At 57.8% G+C, this 17,760-nt stretch overlaps 1 protein-coding gene across 1 annotated transcript in view; it reads right to left on the bottom strand.

Annotated features, from left to right (window-relative positions):
* SRC (SRC proto-oncogene, non-receptor tyrosine kinase) overlaps window positions 1-14,505 on the bottom strand; it is a 53,243-nt gene extending 38,738 nt beyond the window's left edge. Inside the window, exon 1 of the mRNA XM_012658956.1 lies at window positions 14,486-14,505. The gene's annotated coding sequence lies outside the window, so the exon portion shown is untranslated. The remainder of the gene's footprint in view (window positions 1-14,485) is intronic.
* Window positions 14,506-17,760: the final 3,255 nt, after the last annotated feature.

A 17,760-nucleotide genomic window follows, 5' to 3' on the forward strand; every position in this document is an offset into this window, starting at 1 on the left:
TAGAGACGGGGTCTCCCTCTTGCTCAGGCTGGTTTCGAACTCCTGAGCTCAAACAATCCGCCCGCCTTGGCCTCCCAGAGTGCTAGGATTATAGGTGTGAGCCACCACACTCCCCGGCCCAATGGCTACTTTTTTAAGCAGAGTCCTTGTCTTTTAGAGATGCACATTGAAGTATTTACATATGAAAGATGACACCTGGGATTTGCTTTAAAGTGACACGGGAGAGGGGGTGGGATAGAACGGGTGTGGAGGGGTCGGTGCTGGGGTCAGCGATGGGTTCAGAAGGGTTGTTACAGTAATACGCCTCCAGGGTAGAGAGTGGGAAAGGAGGGATTAGATTAAATAATGCAAAAAAAAAAAAAATGCTTGTCCCTTCCCCATCCAACAATGAGCCCCCATCGGTGCACAAGGTGACCACCCTCCCCCTGTGGGACCAACGTGCAGCCAGCTCCCTGGTCCACCTGCCCCCACCTCACTCCCCAGTCTGCTCTCCACACAGTAGCCAGGTGCGTCCCTCCTCTGTGACCCCCATTTCACTCCAAGTCCAAAGCCAACGTTTTTAGAATGGTCCAGAGGCCCCACCTGATCCGGCCCCTCGGTCCTTCTGCCCTCACCTCCCTGCATTCTCCCCCTAACTCGCTCTGTTCCCCTGACCTCCTTGCTGTTCCAACACTGCAGGCCTGGCCTGCCTCAGGGTCTTTGCACGGGCCATTCCCTCCTCAGAGAGCTGCATGGCTCATCTGTCCCCTGCTTTGATGTGAGCTCCTTGGAGGTGCGAGGTGTTCCCTGGCCACTGTCTAATTGCAACCCTTCCTCCGCAACCCCTTCCTGCTTGAGGCTAGACTCGGGCACTTTCCACCTTCTTACAGCCCGTGTGTGCAGCTTCCTTATTGGCTGTGTTTTCCCGTCTCCCCTCTAGAAAGCGAGCTCCGCCAAAGCAGGGACTTCTGTCTGGTTGGTTATGTGCTATATCTGCATGCTCTAGAACACTGGCTGGCACATAGCAGGGCTCAGTAACTATTTGTTGGATGGATGGATGGGTGGATGGACCCCACCCAGGGCCCACAGGATGAAGAGGTGCAGGCCTCAGCCCCAGGTCTGTCCAGCCCCACAGCCTATGCCCTGACCACTGGGCTCTCCTGCCACCTGCCTGGCACGTCTCTGTGGCAGAGCCTCTGACCACCGATTCCTCAGGGCAGCGTGCAAGGCTGCGACAACTCCAGGCCCCAAGCCCCGCCCAGCCGGAACTGCGGTCCTAGGGGATGTTTGCCGAGTGAGCGAGGAATGCGTGAGGAGTGAGCAGGGGCCGTCCGCAGGCCAGGGCAGCAGACACGTCTGGTCCCGTGTTCACGGTGTGAACATGCTCAGGGCTGACAGGCCTCAAACCGGCTCTGCCAGTGGGGCCGGGCGGAGCGACTGGACTCAGGCAGAGACGGAGGCAGCCAGGGGATCGCAGCGCTCCCGCTAACTCACTCACTGACACGCTGTCCCAGCCCCCGCTGTTCTTGCGCTTCCTTGTGGGCAGGAAGGGGGACCCTTCTGGACCCCAGCCCAGACCTGCACCATAGGGGACAGAACCCCGTCCCACTAGGACCCGTGCAGGAAGCCCTGCAGGGGAGGGCAAGGCCCGGAAGTGGGTGGCGCCTGAGCAGGGCAAGGTGAGTTGAGCCCGGGGCTGACGACCTGGTCTAGAAACCCCTGCTGGGTCCCAAGTTGCTGCGTAGCCCTGAGCGAATCCAGGTGCCCTTCTGGACTCAGTTTCCCCATGTGGAAAGTGCTGTTGGCCACAGATCCCAGGACCTTCAATGCCAAGGTGCTGAATTATCCGGAAGAGGCCACTCAGCACCTCCAGCCCTGCCCGAAGCCCGGTTCTGGCAAGGACACAGCCAGGGCCCAGAGTCACACGTACACCCGTACTCCCCACAAAAACAATAATCAAAACACCTGCCGACTGAGCCCAGACTGTGTGCCTGGCACTGGGGCGGCACTTTGCACCGTCTCGTGTGGTCCTCCCAAGAGCGCTGCGAGGTAGGGACCATCGCTGTGCCCATCTCACAGTAGGGGAAACTGAGGGCCAATTCGTATGGCAAGTTGGAGTCCAGGCCTCTTGACCCCACCCCCGGTGTCACACTGGCAGCTTCCGTCTCCCCGAGAGTGTCCAGGTCCAACACCAGGCACACTCTGGAGTTGTTACCTGGGATTCAGGGGGAAGGGTTCGTATTTCCCAAACCCATAGGCTCCCTGGGCCCTGAGAGGCCAAGGTCCAGCCCTACTGTGTAGCCCAGGCCATGGCATACCACTCTTGGACTCAGTTTACCCATCTGTAGAATGGGTATCCTCAAGCTGGCCTCACCTAAGGTACACCCAGTGTTTGAAGCTGCAGGAACTAGAGGACTCTGTCCAGCCCTCAGGGCAAGGCCGGGAAGCCACTGGGCCTCTTTGTCTCCACGTGGATGTGGGAGGCAGCAAACACGGACCAGAAGCCCACAGTTGTCTATGAAAGGACGCTGCCCCTCACCACCAGCTGACCGACAGAGGCAGGATGATTCTGCTTGCCCCCCAGACCCCCATATAACCCAGTCCCAAGCCCAGTCAGTCCCACCTCCACCCACACCCCGAGTCCACTTCCCCACCCCCCTCCACAGCCTCATCCTAATCCAGTTAGGATTCGGGCTGTCCAGTTCAAGGCAGAGAGCCTTTCTGAAATGCCGATCTGAAGCCTTCAACCCTGCTAACACACCTCACGGTCCCCACACTCCTAAGACAAAGGACAAAGTCCTCAAAAGGCCCTACAGTGACTCTACCAGCCCCACCTGCTTCACTCATCCTGCTCCATCCACACAGGCTACTTCCCCTTTCCCCAAGAACCCAGCACACTCCTGCCTCAGGGCCTTTGCACCCCTGCTCCCTCTGCCCAGAGCACACTTCCCCCAACATCCACGCCCCTCCCTCCCTCCCTTCCTTCCAGTCTTCAGGATTCATGTCACCTGCTCAGACAGGCCTTTCTTGACCAGCTGTTTAAACGGCAACACACCCAGGCAACTCTGATCTCTCTGAGTCTCAGTTCAAAAGCCACCTCCTCATGGAAGGCCTCCCTCGTGCCCCAGCGCAAGTGAGGACCTTCAACTTCTCTTTTCTAGCATGAACCACAGCTCTGATGACATAACACACAGGGTAAGTACATGTCTCATGAAGACAGGGGCCATTTCTGTCTTTCCCATAGCTGAATACTCTGCGGTGGGTGTAATACTCAAAACAGTTGGGATGCTTGGGTACCACCGGGCCAGGACAGACACTGGCCAAAAGTGCACAGCCTAGCACGGGGAGCGTACTTGTGGATGGCTGGGTGGGCAGGTGGATGAGTGAGCAGGGCACCCACAGTGCACCTGCTGCCCAGAGAAGAGAAGGGTCCACCCGAGCTCACCAGCCAGGCCTTGGCAAGAGCAGCTGCAGCCAGCCTGGCCTCTCCCCGGCACAACCCGACTTTCGTTTCCCAGCCTCTCGGTCTGAGGAAGCGCCTTCTCCCCAGGGGAACAGAGTGAGGAGGAGGGGGGATCCCAGGCTCCATCCGTCCCACCACAAAGGGGCTTTGTCCTCCATGCTGAGAACCCAGGGCAGACCGGAAGCCGCCCTCCACAGCCCGGCAGGTCCCCGCACCCCGGCCAGCTGGGGCAACAGCTCAGAAGCCAGATCCCAGAGGCTGGCACCGTGTTGGGCACAGTCCTCCAAAATCTCATTTAATCCTCTCAGGAGCCCTAGGACGGAGGCCCTAGGGTGACCCCCATTTTTGGAGATGGGGAGACTGAGGCTCAGAAGGGCAAAGTTGCTTGGCCAAGGTCTCGCAGCCAGAAGATAACGAAGCTCCGATTCAAACCCTGGCCCATCTGGCACCAGAGTCAGCAGCCACGGCTCTCAACTCACCCTGTCTAGAGTGTGGACTCTCTGGGTTCGAGAGGGTAGAGGGGTCTTTATAGCAGCAGGGGTGGGCAACCATGCCTGGCCCTTCGCCCGGGTGGGGGAGCTTTGCCTGGGGAGGCTTCCCCTTGCCCCACGCCCAGGCACCCTTGGAATCTGCCAGTCAGGCCGCAACATGCCTCCATCTCTTCCTGCCAGGCGGGCGTCCGCGAGGAAAGGATGGACAGGCAGGCAGACCAGGGGGCAGGGGCCCCCCCCTTCCCCCACCGCGCCCTGTCCATCCCACAGCTGGCCGTCTGCCTGGCCAGCACCCACCTTTTCCCCAGGCCCCCCGCTTCTCAGTACAGCCACCAGGGGCGCCTCACCAAACCCACACTGCCAGTGGGCCGGGCACTACCCAGTGCTGGATAAATCCGTCTCGCCCGGGAGCCCTTCCTCACTGCCCAAGGGGCAGGTACCCCACGCCTTCCACTGATTGGTGCCAGCCACCCTCCCAAGTCAAGACTCCACGGCTCCTCAGGGCTCCAATATGAGGAGCTGCTTACAGGGCACTTTCCGGCCCCTGTTCGAGCTCTGCCTCCCTGCAGAGACCCCTCCCATCCTTCTGCTGCATCAAAGCACCTCTTCCTCCAGGAAGTCCTCCCTGACCCGCCCCCTCCAAGGCCCAGACCAGCCCTTACCTTCCGCCCCAGGTAGGGGGTTTTGATCCCTGTCTCGAGCCCCAGCCTCTGTGGGCCGCCTCTACTTGGCAACAGCAATTGAGCAGCTGTGCTGAGTCTCGTCCTTCTTTTTGTCCTCCCTCAACACCCGCAGCAAAAGGCCAACCACAACCACCCTGCTCCCATCAGCCCCAGGCCAGAGCCTGAGCGCCCTGGTGAGGGTTTGAGGCCCTGCCTGATCAGCCAAGTCACCTTCTAACCACCTGGTACACGACCTGCCGCTCCCCACCTCTCCGAGCTACGCACACATACATGCCAAGCTATCTCCTACCTCCAGCCTTGGCACGCGGGGTCCCTTCCTCCTGGCACACCCTCACCCTTCTTTTTTTCTCATGAGCTCCTATCCATCCTTTAAGACCCAGGCCAGGTAGCCCCTCCTCTGGGAAGCTCTCCTGGCACCGTGCTGGGCTGCCACCGTTCACATGGCTCCCGCCCTGTGGTAGGGAAAGGATCAGGGCCTTTGCCTGCTTCCCCAGGAGTTAAGCCGCGCCCAGAGTACATTCCTGGGGTCCTCAACACTCATCACAAGGCCCAGATATCGCCGGTGGGTAACTGAGAGTCCAGCTGCCAACTCCCTGCCCGGGGAACTCAGGTGCGGAGCCCAGGGGCAACTCCCAGTGGCAACTCCCAGTGGCAACACTGGGTCCTACTTCGCCACGATGGCCACGGATCCAAGGTGTGGGCATAGTGGGCGGAGGGGGGAGCTCTCTGCAAGTGGCCAACTGGTAACCAAACCCACGTTGTTTCTAAAACTAGGGCACAGGAGAGAAACGGGAACAGCAGAATTGTCCCCAAATAGAACTATGGCTCATCTGGTTCCGGGGCCTTCGGGAACACCTGGCAGGGGTGGGGGTGGGGAGGGCAGGCGCGACTCCCAAGGCTTCAAAAGGAAATCTGAAGTTTGGAGGGCAGGGCGTCAGCATCACCCCACGTCGCCGCCGCAGTCGGCGTGCTGACACCTGCCACTTCCCTCAGGGCCTGTCCAAACCTTGGGGGTCGGGAGCCTCTCCCACTTAACCCACCTAGACATGGGGTGCTCCCTAAACTGTCCCACCTCTAAGCCTCTGCTCACGTGGTCCTCTGCCTGAGATGCCGCTGCCCCTTCCTGCCAGTCAGCACCCTGCCCATCCTGACAGCCGTGACCGTTGACAGTTAACCGTGACATTTGCTTTTTTTTTGCTTTTTTTTTTTTTTTAACATATCCCATGGAGAACTAGGCACTTTCTATAAACCAGGCATAGGCGGGCATTTGGGAAGAATGAGCTTATCAACAGCCCTAGAAGGAAAAGACTCCTGCCCACAGGTGAGGGAACCAAGGCTCAGAGAGAGAAGCCATTGTCCAGGGCACACAGCAGCAGAGGCAGGTGGACCAGGTGATGTGGTAGCACCCACGTGCTGGCAGCCACAGGGCACCCACAAGGCTTGGTGGAGCCTGGTCCAGCCTCCTAACCAGGCCCAACCTTGGCAACTTGGCACAGCTCAGGGACAAAGTCCACAGGGTACAGCCACACCCACCCAGGCCAAACAGAAACCCCTACCTGCCCTCCCCGGCCCTCCCCCCTGCCTAGAGTGGCTGCTAAGAGACTGAAGAGCCACACTGGTGGGATGTGATAGAACTGTCTCCCCCACAATATGCACAGACCCATTGCACAGATGAGAAAACTGAGTCTTGGAAGGGGGCAGGAACTTTTTCCTTGCAGCTGTTTGTTGAGTGCTGCCTCCAGGCCAGGCCTCGGACTAATTGCTGATATAGACGTATGCAGTCCTCACCACAGCCCCACCTTTCCCAGATAAGGACTCTGAGCCTCGGGCAAGGGGAAGCAACGTGCCCACAGTCCCAGAGCAAGAAAGTGGACAAGCAGGCTTCAACTCAGTCTGAAAGCAAGAGATTGGGATCTTGGTTGAGTCCCTTCTCAGGTTCTAGGCCTCAGGTTCCCCATCTGGAAAGTGGGATGTATCCCAAGAGCCTGCGGGCTGTGATCCCCCATTGTGGCCTGGTGGATGCTGTTTCCTTCCTCTCAGTTTTCCCATCTGGATATTGGGGTTGCCTTTCCCGTCCTCCCCAGGTTAATACAAATTATAATAAAATAACGACTAACATGTATTGAGCGCGTACTACGTGCTGGCCTTGCTGGCAGCATTGCGCACAACACCTCATTTGATCCTTGGAACAAGCCCATGGCGTGGGTACTACCACTAGGCCCATTTTTCAGGTGGGGAAACTGAGGCACAGAGGTTAAACTGACTCACCAAAGTCACACAGCTAGTGGGTGACATTTGGGGGTAGAGAAGTCTCCTGGTTTTCATGCTTCCCAGGGAGGAAGTGTGGGGAGGGCTGGGGGAGTGGCCATAGGTTTAGGGGTTGGCAGAGAAGGCTCAGCCCAGATGAGGCAGGGCAGGCCCGCAGTGCTCAGGAGGCCTGGGTTCAAATCCATGCACTGGATGACCTTGGGCAAGTCCCCTTGTTTCTCTCAGTTTCCTCCTTGGTGAAATGGGGCCAGGACCACCGGCGCGCGGGGATGCTGCAAGGATGGCACACGCCATTTGCCCGGCACAGAGCAAGGGCTCGACTGTGTGCTGAGGAACCAGTGACTGCTGAAGGCTCCCAAGGGCTGGCCACGGTGGCTCACTGTTCCCGCAGGATCTTGAGTGTGCCCGATGCTCCTTCCGGAAAGGGAGGGAAAGTGGGTGTAATCTGCCTCTGCTCTGATGCTTAGAAGGCACCAAGCTCTGCCCCTTTAGAGCTGTGTGACCTCAAGCAAGTCACTTCACTCCTCTGAAATTCCAAATCCTCCTTTTGACAGTAAGTCAAGGCTTTCATGGGGCTCTGGGAGAGGGGTTCCTGCCTGGGGAAACGGGGGTTCGGTGCGGGGAAGAGCCCAGTTCCATGTGCCCAAGCAGAGAGAGCACTAGCACGAGCCTGACTTGAGGCCACAGTTTCCTCATTTGCCCAATGAAGATGCTCACGGCCGTTCTGTCTCTCTGAGCCTGCTGCAAACGCTCAGAGGTAATCGTGGAAAGTTTCTTGTAAACTGTAAAGTTCTGTGCCCTTGGGAGTGATGACTATATTCCCTTAGAGGCAAAAAGAATCCTATGACTGCAGAATGTGTCAGAGCCATGAGGAAGGGCAAAGAAGGGACAGGGGGGTGCAGAGGAGGGCAGTACGGGCTCAGGGAGGGGAAGGGGAGTGGCTGATAAAAGCTTTCTGGAGCCAGCGGCATCCCGGCCACCGGCGGGGCACTGAGAGGGAGGGCATGCTGGGCAGTGGGGCCTGCAACAGCAAAGGCATGGAGGCTGGACGACCCAGGGCAAGCAGGAAGATGGCCAATGGCTCAGAAAGGCTACAGTGTCACCTGAGTGGCAGGGAATGTGGGAGGTGATCAGGGCGGGGCAGAGGGAAGAGCTGTGGCCCAGACCAACAGCACCTCTGGGAGCCCTTGCTGTGGAGCCGGGCCCACGGCTGCCTCTCTCGCAGCCTCACCGCCTCCCGAAAAGACAAGGGCAGGAACAGCTCCTGCCTCTCAGGCCAAGCGAGCAAGGATGCAAAGAACTTTCATTTCTGTTACATAGAAGAAGAGACTGAGGCTCAAAGAGGCTCACAGTGCTCAAATGGTAACCACTTTGAAGAGATGAGCCCATTCGGTGAGAGCACCTCGAATGCCACATGGAGGCTCAGGGCACCGCGAAGCTTTGGTGGGTCACATGTGGGCAAGGGCTGAGGCAGCAGCTGGGCTCGGGGAGGCTGGATGGAGCTGGCCACTTCCAATAGCTCCAGCCACCAAGCTTCTGTCTCCAGGTAACCTTCTCCCCACTCCCTGCCCCATAGGACAAGCTGACCACAGACGAAGAAGGTGCCAGTCACAGCCCTGGGGGTCCCCAGAGCAACTGCCCTGCAGAGGCCCAGAATTCCTGCCACCTCAGGGAATTACCTTCCTAATCACAGGCTCTTGTAAATACCAAGCACTTCCTGAGTGCGGGCCCCTACACCCCAGCACTTGGCACACACTGGCTCGTCTGATCCTCATGCCGTCTTGTCAAAGCTGGCACTATTATCCCCATTTCACAGATGGGGAAACTGAGGCTCTGAGCAGTCATTTTCACACAATCGCACACAGCAAACAAGGGGCCAAGCCAGGATTCGAACCCAGAAACAACTGGCTTCAAAGGCCTTGCTACTTCCACTACCCTTCATGCCACGAGCATCCAAGATCTCAGTACTCGGGGTCTGAGTGGAGATCCATCAGCCAGAGCTGGAAGCCCAGAGGGTCAGGGTCACCTGCCCCCAGCACTGCACCCATCCTATACCTGGGAAAGAGTCCAGCCTGGGTGCGTACTGGGTACACACGCAGCAGGAATCAGATGCCCACAAATCATTCAGAAGCCAGAGGTCTGAGCTCACACTTCATTTTTTTGGGTGACTGTGGCCTCAGCCCTTAACCTCTATGAGCCTCAGTCTCCTCTTCCGTATAACAGGAATAAAAGTTCTGCAAGGATGGAATGGGTCACCTTACCATGACCCAGCTCAGGAGGGCACAACATCAGATGTGAAGATATTGACATCAGACGAAGTAAAAGTTAAGACCACAAATTTGGACAAGGCATCCTTGGAGAAGCTAATCAGACCTTGCCAGGGAGGCCACGCTTCCCAATGCCACCCCAGCCCGATTTCCACCCCAGCACCCAGATTCTGCCAGTGCTGGCCTCCCAGCCCAATTCCTGGAGTCTCTCAACAGCCCCACAGCCACACCACCCCCCTGCCCCGGACATGCCCCCATGTGGGCAGCACAGGGGACTCAGCCAGGCCTGCCCCTGGGGACTCCGCAGCTGGGCTCACCGTCCCGGAGCCTCAGGGAGGGGAGCACCCTCACTGTACAGATGAGGAAACTGAGGACCAGGAGGGGATTTGGCCAAGATCATTTAACTTCTCCCTTCCAGCTTCTCCTTTTATTCTGGAACTTATTTGGGTAGTTCTAGGGGGAGGGAGGATGGAAGGGACCAAGGTTGGGGGGAAATCACTTGCCCAAGGACCCACAGCAAGGAGTAGGGAGATGGAGGTCCTGAAGGCTTCCAGCTCTGGGGTCCTCCCCGTTCATCTGTCCCTCGACTCAGCCCCACCCGGCTGTACTGTGGGAAGGGGCAGGCTGGCTGGCTGGGGAGAGTCCTGGAACGAAAGACAAGAGATGTGCCTTTTCCCCCAGCTTGGACGATTTGCCCTGGATCTCTCTGGCCTCAATTCCCTCATTTGTGAAAAGAGAAGGTCAGAATAGATTAGGAATGACACACTGTCATGGCATACGTACAATACTCTCTTATCCTCCACCCAAGGCAGACATTACTAATCTATCACAGCACTCTTTCCCATGAAGCCAAGACTGGACCTCAGAACACTTCTCAACACAGCACTCCAGGTCTGGGGGACTTAAGCCCTGGGCCATTTCTAGACTGGATAATATCTAAACTTCCACAAGGGAGGAGAAGAGAGAAGGAAAAATGTATAATTTACTGAGCATCTAGTAGATTCAAGCCACTGGAATATGTTAGCTGATTTAATCCTCACAAGGAAGGTGTGCAGAGGCTGAGGTTCAGAGAGGCTAAGTGATTTGCCTTTGGACACACAGCTCAGAATGAGGCCTTGAACACAGGTGAGGGCCTTGGGCACAGCCTCTCGCCATCCTCTCCTTAGCCCTACTAGGTGCAAGCCCTATGCCCATTTACAGTTTCAGAAACAGAATCACAGGAAGGGGGCATCCATTGCCAAAGGAGGCAGAACTTGAGCAGGTCTGGCTCTTCTCTGCCCTATTTCTTGAGCACCTAATGTGTGCAAAGCACTTTATTTCTGTCCTCTTAGGACATCTCAGGAACCATGACTCACTATCCCACTTCATGGATGAGGAAACTAAGGCTCCCCAGAGGAAGTGCCTCCCCACCACAACCACAGGAGCTATCCAAGGGGAAACCAGAGAGGTTTGCCATGGAGATAAAGGGGTGAGCGGGGGAGGGGAAGTAAAGGCCTGTGGGAACTTGAAGGGAGATAGAGGTGCAGGGGCCACAAGCCCGGGCAGGAAGTGAGGCTCTGGACAAAAGGCCCAGAGCAGGGGCATGAAGGCCCTCTGTAGTGGCTCTACAGCCTACAGAGACCTGGGAGGCTTCTGGTGGTGCTGAGCACTAGACTAGGAGCCCAGAACCCTATAGCCTAGGCCCAGCCCTGTCACTTGGCAATTGGGAGACCCAAAGCAAGTGGCTTTTCTTCTCTGGGTCTTAGAGCTGGAAAATGGGGCCAACCTCACCCAAGGCAGACTTTCAAGAAGCAGGGCTGGGCTAGACCTATGGCATTCTCCCCAGTTCAGCCTCCTCGCACAGAGAAGACACAGACAGAGAGCAGGGCAGAGCTCAAGGTCACCCAGCACGTTGGTGGCCTTGGCTGCCAACATGCTCTCCTAGGCCAGCCCTGCCTGGACCGGCACCTTCATACTCAATGAGATCATCACTCAAGGCCTTACCGCACAGCTGGCAAGGCCAGACCCAGAGATGCCAACTGATCTGCCCAATGTAACACAGCACAAAGCAGGTCCCGTTTTCTGAGCACCTACTGGTGCCAGGCACTGGGCATACAGCCCTCCTTTAGCCCTGACCTGACAGGGAGATATTTATTGTCCCCATTTTCAAGACAAAGAAACTAGTCTCGGAAAGATACAATGAATGACCTAAAGACACACAGCAAGTAGGGACGGTCAGAACTTGAACTGACTCCTGAGTCCTTACCACGTCTTTGGTCTCCATCTCTCCAGCTGACCCCTCTCTGTTCCTCACCTCACTCCGGCTTCCAGCCAGTCTGTACTGTGCTTCCCTAACCCCTGGCTCTCACCCTCTCTGGCCTTCCTGCTAGCAAACTCCTATCCCACTTCCAAAGCCCAACTTCAAATGCCTCCTCCTCTTAAGATCTGATCCAGGCCCCCATAGAATATCGGAGTCCAGCCCGCAGATCTGTACCCATCAAGGTGCCTTGGTCTGCTCTGTATCTCTGGCCTCCAGCATGGGGCTGTTCACACAGGGGACACAAATCAGCCCCCTGTGTGATGATGAAGGCCAAACTCCCGCCCAAGGAACACACGGCCCCCTGCATAGTCCAGCCCTGCTGATAACACCCCTCCCCTTCATTCTCCATGCTCTAGCCCAACAGGTTTTCCCATTGTTTCACAACAGCACACACTTCCCTACCTCAGGGCCTTTGCACATGCACTTCCCTCTGTCTGGCAAACCCTTTCCCTAACTCCATGCCTGGCCCACTCCTACACACCTCCTTCAAGATTCCTCAGTACTCCCGGTCTCTCTCTCTGAGCCCTTATCATATCTGTGCTTATATATTAATTTATCTGGCAACTTGTTCGCTACTTGGCTCATCCTCCAGATTCAAATTTCTGGAAGGCCAAGGACCTGTGCACAATTCCCCAGCAAGTACCCAGCCAGGCTGGCCACTCCCCACAACCCCAGGGGCCCTGAGAAGTGTCTGAACAAGAGGGGAAACAAGAGCTTCCTCCCCTCTTCTTTGTTGGGTGAACTCCTGTGCCTCCTCAGCTCAGACACCACCTCCTAGAAGCCTTGAATGCCCCCCACAATTCCCACTCACAGCTAACCCCATCACAATACTGCTCAGCCTGAGTTCAAAGCTCTTAGCACATAGTAGGTGCTCAATACAGGGTCATGGATGCTTGTATCTGGGCAGGTTTGGGAAAATGGGATCAGTTGAGGACCAGGGGGGTGGAGGGGTCCATCAGCAGGTCACTGAGCCATCTCCTCTCTGGTTCCTGGGGCTTTGGGGGGCCAGACATCTGCCACCCCGAGCCCCCAGGTCACAATCAGAGAAGCAAAAGCAAGAGCTAGGCTGTGTACTGGGGATAATTCATGCTCCAAGAAGAGGCTAGGGGACAGGAGAGAGGGGGGTTCTCTCTTCCTGGGAGAGGCGGGCCTACGTTAAGTCTTGCAGAGCAAGAGCAGATAACCAGCTCAGGGAGGAGAGGGCATCATGGCGGGACACATTCAGGAGCAAAGGCCCAGGGGCACACAGGAGGGCCTAGGCAGACAGTCAGCTGAGAGAGGTGACACACTATAAATCATTTCCCTGGGTGGAAAGACCACATCACCACATCACCGAAAGGGCCTCGTGGCTTCCACGCCATCACTCATCAGCATATTCTTTTCCGATGCTGTCGCGGGCCTGGTCCTGTACTGGGCAACCCCTGCTCCCCCATCACCACCGGGGTGCAAGGGCAGCCAGACTGGGGTCTCTGAGGTCTAGGCCCTAATTCCAGCCTCAAACGTATGGCCTTGGTCAAGTCACTTCCCCTCTCTAAGCCTCAGTCTCCTCCTCAGCAAAATGAGGATAAACAAGAGTCCCTACCTTCTAAGAAGTGTCCAATAGATGTCAGCAGCTATCATTATTATTGTTCCATTTTACACTTGGCAAAACTGAGGCCAGAGGGAACAGTGAGTTGCCTACAGTCACACAGCTGCTGGCGGCAGGACTGTGCTGGGGTGGCTTCTTCCTCAAGGCGTTGTGAGGCACCTTTTCGGGCACCAATCCATCCTCTTCTGGGGCTGAGCCCCACTCCAGCCAGCAACCTCACATCCCGCCCATCTTTCTTAGGCAGTTCATCCCGGGAAGGACTCATTTATTGAGCACCTACTACATGTCAAGCCCCTCCATGCAGAAGTGCACAGAATCATCGCCTGAGGATTCTCAATTCACATATGGGGACTTAGAGAGGCAGTCCCTGGGCCCGGGTCACCCAGTGCGCCCAGAAGACTAGGTGTCTTGACTCCCAGCCTGGCCCACTCTTGAAACCAAGTCTGATCTCAGCAGTTCTGGGGCTGGGTCTGGACTCACCCAGGTGGCCCAGTGACCACTGCCCCAATTGTACAGAGTCCCTGAGGTTCAGGAAGCCTTGTCGGGGCTACATACACATGCTCTGTCTGCACTTGAGTCCATCGAGAGCACCAGGGGCTCGGCAGATGCCCCACAGGTGAGCCCCTTCTGTTCACCCCCATCTTTCCACCAGCCCCGCAATCCCAGTGGGGCCCACCTGCTACTGATGAGGACCCCAGCTCAGAGAGGGCAGGTAATTGCCTAAGGACACACAGCAAAGCAAGCAGTATCCCTGGCAGGCACTCAGAACCACCCTCACCCCCAGCCCAAGCAGACAGGTGGACCTGGCCCAGTGGCGAACACCCAAAACTTTTGCCAACTTCGAGTGGGCCAGTGGCTGGGCCTGCTCAGGGACAAGACTGGGGGCTGGGGGCAGCAGGAACAGAACGCAGTCTGGCCCAGTCCTTTCTGGGCCGGCAGCACCAGGCCCTACCAGAGGCCCCACGAAGGCAGGGAGGTCCTGGTGGCCCAAACCAGCGCCTCAACCCAGGGGCCCCTGAGCCGGTCCTGCCGGACCTCCACCTCCCACCCGGGCGGGGGGCGCAGGGCCTGGCAGCCACGACCAGAGGCGGCGCCGACCGGCTCAGATTTCAGATTTGGCCTAGACCTAGCCGGGGGCTAGGGCCCGGCTCGCCCGCTTCTCTGGGGGCTCTCAGGGGGAGCGCGAGCTGCAGGGGTCCCCGCGCGGCCAGGACCCCGGCGTCCCCCGCCCAGCCCCCTCCCCCCGCGGCATCACAACAAAAGGCCGCGCCGGGCACGTCCCCGTGCGCCCGCCCTGCGCTCCGAGATCGCGGCTCGGCCGGGGCTGGGGAGTGGGGGGTGGGCGGGAGCCGCCGCGGGCCGGCGATCCGACGCCAGGGTGGTCCCGGGCGGGAGCCCCCCACGCGGGCCGGGACCGGGAGCCCGCGGAGGGGCGGGGGCCGCTCACCTGGGCCGGCGGGCGGCCGGGCGCACCGGCGGACAGACGCACCGGAGGGCGGACCGCCGGACGGCCAGCGGGTCGGCAGACGGCGGCCTGGCCGCTCCGGCTCCCAGGCCGGAATGGATTCCGGGCCGGGAGAGACAGACCGAGAGAGAAAGGGAGGAGGAGGAGGCGGCGGCGGCCCGGGGAGGGGAGGAGGAGGGAGGGAGCGCGCGAGCAGGGAGGAGGGGCCCGGCAGGCAGCCGGGAGGAGGAGGAAGGAGGAAGCGCGGGGACGGATTCTCAGCCAGTGACCTGGGACAGACCCAGGCGTGGCCCGAGCCGGGGGTCCGGGCGGGGCGGGGTCGGGTGCAGGAGCCCCGCCCCCCACTCGCGCATGAGCACCCCCGCCCGCCGGTCCCCATCGGTCCTCGGCCACAGCGCACTCCCTAACTCCCCAGCCCACCCACCCGGTATGCCCCAAATCCACCTCTCCCGCAGTTATTATTAGTAATAATAACATCAGCACGAATGGAGCCCTCGCTCCTTGCCAGGCGCCATGCCAAGCGCTCAGGTCGACAGGAGGATTTAATCCTGACAACCGCGGGGCTGGGCGGCTGGGCATCACCTGTAGGGATGAGGAAACTGAGGCACTGACGAGAACCCGCCTTGGACCTTGGACCTTGTCCTTGACCTGGGTTCCTCAAAGTGGGGACTGGGGCAGGAGGGACAGGGCAAGGAGGAGCCACATTTACTTTAATAGACATGCGTTCATTTTAAGTGTGTAAGAAAAAACTGGCAGCCCGTCAGGAGTCAGCGAGTTGTGGATTTTACTGCTTAGGGGGGCTCACACTGGCATTTCAGTGGCAGTCACACTTCCAGGTAAATAAAGAGGCCAAGTACCTCTGGACCCAGGGGACAGGAAGTATCGCAGAAAAACGAGACATTGAGGAAATGCTGCCTTAGGCCACAAGGGCTCCCTGGGACCCCCTGGCCCAGGCTCCAGGGCTGCCCTGTTGGGGGTGGGCATCCCACACTCAGCTCCTCACCTGTCCTCCCTGAACCATGGCATGGGAAAAGGTGGGCCTGAATCCAGCTTTAAACACCATCACCTGCCTCCATGTTCCTTCTTGGAAAATGCTCCCATTTCACAGATGGGAAACTAAGGCCCAGCCAGTCAAAGTGGCACCAGGTCTGGGATTCTCCTCCCTGGACAAAGGGCCCTGCAGAGAGGAGCTGGGAGGAGCACCTAGAACCCTAGAACGTGGGAGGCAAACACCTCAGGGTACGACATACCTTCCAGGAAACCAGGAATGAGCAAGGCCCTATGCTGCATAGAAGTCCATCCACGCCCCCAGCCCCGTCCCCTCCCCTAGAAAACCAGAGCGAACAGGGCCAGAGGAGATTCCCGGTGAGGTTAGAACTGGCAAGTGTGAGGGCGGCCAGGGCTACGCTCAGTGAATAGTAGGGCTCGTGGTGATAAACGCAGGCCAGAGGGGCAGAGGGGGTAGGACTGCTTGAGGTCCCACAGCGGGTCGGCCGCAGAGCCAGCAGCGGCAGCCGGCCTGGGCTGGTGAAACGGCGGCGCTTGTTTGCAAGGCTGGCTTAAAGATTAACGCGGCTTCCCAGGACCAGGGCGGGTCCCTGGCTGGAGGAGCAGGTTTCTCAGCCCTCACTCCTCAGACATGTCTGAAGGCCTTTACTGGCCATACCGGGCTGCAGCGGGGAGGGATATTCATCCCGTGACGTGCTGGAGCCGGCTCTTACCACTTGCGAGAACTTACTGTGCTGATCTCTTCCCAACTCCATATGCAGTGACGTCACGTCGGTAGCTTCATATCAGCCACACAGGGGTATTTACACCCTGGAAATCAGCAAGCGCTACAAATCAAATCTTTTTTTTTTTTTCTTTCGGAGAGCTGGTTGTTAAACATTTACCAGCACATCGTTAAATTCATCCCCAGGGGTTCAACAGAAAGTTCTGGGCTTTTCTAGGGCTGAGAGGAAAGCTTAAAAGCACAGACTTTGGCTCCACAGACCTAGGTTCAAGTCTCGATTCTGCCACTTCTCAGATATATGACCCTGAGTGTGCCATTTCTCTGAGCCTCAGTATGCCGACCTGCAAAATGGGCCAAAGATAGCACTTCGCTCAGAAGGCCTGCAGGAGGATGAAAGGAGGTGCTATGCGTTCAGCATGTGTGAGCTGTCATTATTATTCACACCCCTACACCCTCTCTCACCAGAGAGGGGGCAACTTAGACACGAATCGGCTCTACGAGCACGGAGGAAGCCTTCCACCTGAAGCCACCGCCGGCTTCAAGGGTCTGGCTCAGCGGCCAAACGAAGATCTCGGGAGGATGTGGCCGGCACAGTGGTTTCATTATTGAGCTTTCGAAGCGCTCTTTATTTTTAACCAGCCCTCTGGGCCTTTGCTCAGGCTGGAACCCCTGCCAGCAGGGCTCACCCCCTGTCCCGAGCTTCCCAGTCTTCCCTGTCCTTTTAACACCACCTCCTCCACTGCATGCTTCCTGACACACCCCATGGAGGCACATCCCAAGTCCACTCTGGGTGTGTCTGTCCCCACCCTGAGGGCAGCGACCGTGGCCCATGGCCAGCACAGAGTAGGCACCACTAAGTTGCCCAGGAGAACACACTGACTTGGGAGCCACAGACAACAGTTCGAGTTCCAACTCCTCACATCGCTGACTATGTGACCCTACCTTCTCTGTGCCTCAGTTTACCCATCACCAAGATGTGGGTAACAACCCCACCAGCTTCCAGGATTATGCAGGTGGGAGTTTCTGGTCTGGCCTAGTGGATAATAACTCTTTGTGCATTATTTTGCTTAAAATATTCTGTTTATTAGTAAAACAGCAACTCATTGCTTAATACCTTCATTATTGTTAATGGACAGCAAACATTTATTGACCACTGACTATATACATAGCCTTGGGCCAGGCCCGGAACCCCAATAGGGACAACTTCCCAGCCCAATGCGCCCAGCAGCTGATAGATACTATTGATGTCAACATTGTTGAGATGGTGAGCACTGGTTGTACACAGTCCTCTGTCTCCAGAAACTTCTTCTTTCCTCCTTCTCTCCACCTGGGTCAAAGCCACAGTTGAGGGCAGGAGGGAGAATGTGGGGGACACCTGGCCTCACATGACTGGCCAGGGACCTACAGATCAGAGCTGTGACATGGGATCAGGGGTGCTGCCCTTACCTCACCCACAGCCTTGGTGGCTCTGGCTCAATGGTGGCCAATCTGCCACGCCCAGGCCCAGCCCAGATCACCCTTGGAG

Source organism: Propithecus coquereli, unplaced genomic scaffold (assembly GCF_000956105.1).
Source record: "Propithecus coquereli isolate 6110/MARCELLA unplaced genomic scaffold, Pcoq_1.0 Scaffold590, whole genome shotgun sequence".
Classification (NCBI taxonomy): domain Eukaryota; kingdom Metazoa; phylum Chordata; class Mammalia; order Primates; family Indriidae; genus Propithecus; species Propithecus coquereli.